Genomic DNA, 2,598 nt, shown 5'->3' on the forward strand with positions numbered 1-2,598 from the left:
CAATTGTAATACCTTGATCACTAATCAAATCTGTATTCCAGATATCCCACTACATCCGCCCCTGATGAGTGTTTTTCATATACACGAAACGCCGCGTCGGGCTTACAAAGATGTAGCTATACGCGTTTATGGGACCCATTCTGATCAACCAGTACTTCTATGATCTATTTACATTTTATACTTCACCTATTGTGTGGTTATGCCCAACCTCTATGTGGCTATATATGTTGTCACGGACTGTTATTTATTTAATGTATTTTTATATCAATTATTGTATTATGTATGAAATGTATGTTCTGTACTTTTGTACAAGTTATTTGTTTTTACTAAATATTCTATTTTCTCAATACATGAACATTTCATCTATGGCTTGTTTCATTACTTTGTCCCCATTTAGCCCACTGTTTCATTTAAAGTCCCAAATTCCCTTTGTTGCAATTAAAAGAAATGAAGAAAACTTTTTAAAAATTGGGAAGGTGTGTAACCTTTTACTGCTTCCTTGCTTGAAAAATTAAATGCTGATCATGAATCATGCAAGGATCCAAAATGATTGGCACTATTCTTGGATGACCAAGAGCAAACATGGAACGTGTTCTTGATGAACCTTAATGTCAAGTTCTCAATAAGCTATGACATCTCAATCATTTTCACAAAACACATCAGATTCATACTGTAAACTATTTACCAAAGCCAGAGCCGCTTTAAAATTCTTCAAATTGAATGTACTTTTTTTTTTATTACAGATGTTTGAAGATCAACACAATACATTATAATGTGCACATTTGGTGATATCCATCCTGTAAAATTACACTTTCATGCCTAACATTGCCCATTGCTGGTTTTACACACAAATAATCATTTAATGATATTATTGATCAGTGTTCCTTGTAAAAATGGTTTGCCTCTATAGAAGGTAAAACTAGCAGATTGTATCCAATGTAAGTTGTATAATAGGATTTTTTAATACAGCTTACCTGTAAAATCCTTTTCTTGGGAATACATCACGGGACACAGAGCCTTAGTTACTTAATGGGTTATGTAGTCACCACAGGTGATTGGACACTGGCAAACCCAATTAAAATAGAGTTCCTTCCATATATAACCCCTCCCAAATGGAGAGTACCTCAGTTTTGTAGCAAAGCAATAAGTGTTCCATACATCACGGGACACAGAGCCTTAATTACTTAATGGGATGTCCCATAGCAATGCTAAAATTTGAGGAGAGGGAGATACAGATCAGAATAAGACCGCCATAGAACCAGAGGATCTATACTGCTGCCTGCAGCACACTACGCCCGAAGGCGGCATCCTCGTAACCGCTCACGTTTACCTGGTAGAATTTAGTAAATGTATGGACCGAAGACCAAGTAGCAGCCTTACAGATCTCAGCCATGGAGCCCTGGTGATGCACTGCCCATGAAGCACCAACTGCGAGTGCGCTTTCACCTGGAAAGGAGGGATCTTCTTTTCTAAACCATAGACCTGAATAATGACTTGTCGAATACATCTCACAATAGTGGATTTTGATGCTGCCTGGCCCTTCTTCGGGCCTTCTGGCAGAATGAATAGACAATCAGTCTTCCTCATCTGAGCCGTAGCTTGCAGATAAACCTTTACCGCTCTTACAACATCTAGAGTGTAGACTCTCTTCCTCCATAGACTGCGGATCTGGAAAAAAAGACGGTAGGACTATATCTTGGTTCAGATGAAAACCTGAAACCACCTTAGGTAAGAAATTTGGGTAAGGATGCAGCACCACCCTGTCTTCATGAATAATCATATACGGTTCTTTACATGAAAGAGCCACCAATTCCGATACCCTCCTAGCTGAGGATATGGCTGCAAGAAAAAACTGTTTCTGTGTCAACAGACTTAGAGAAACCTGGTGTAAAGGTTCAAAAGGTAGCTTCTGTAAAACAGATAATACCAAATTCAAATCCCATGGGCACACGGGAAACTTAACCGGCGGATTCAAACGCAGTGCACCCTGAACAAAGGCCCTGACTAGGGAATACAAGACAAGCGTTTTTTGAAAAAATACAGACAAGGCCGAGATTTGGCCCTTGATAGTGCTCAAGGCCAACTTCATATTTAAGCCCAACTGAAGAAAGGCAAGAATCCTATTAATGGCAAACTTCCTAGGATGCCACTTTCTGGGCTCACACCAGGCAACAACGGCGACGACCGAGAACTAATGATGTCTGTCCCTTAAGTACTCTTCCCCAGCATGCACAGCGAGGCAATCAACCCCCACTGATTGTCTGCCAAGGAAAAACACCCAATACACCCTGACTTGACTGCTGCCACCCTTGGCCTGGGGTGGTACCAACACCCCAGACAACAATAGGGGACACTCACAGTACAGCCACAGCTGGAACAGAGGCCCAAATTTGGTAAAACAATACAGTCAGAGGTAGTTAAATCTCTGACCACCCTCTAAATTTAAGGCAGCGCCAGCTATGAAAGTAGCAGGCCGCTACATATATATATATATATATATATATATATATATATATATACAACAAATGTTGGTTCTAATAAATTCCATGAAATTAAGTATTATATACATACAACAAATCAATGTTGTTCGACCATGTG

The sequence above is a fragment of the Rana temporaria genome, chromosome 2 (assembly GCF_905171775.1).
Source record: "Rana temporaria chromosome 2, aRanTem1.1, whole genome shotgun sequence".
NCBI lineage: Eukaryota > Metazoa > Chordata > Amphibia > Anura > Ranidae > Rana > Rana temporaria.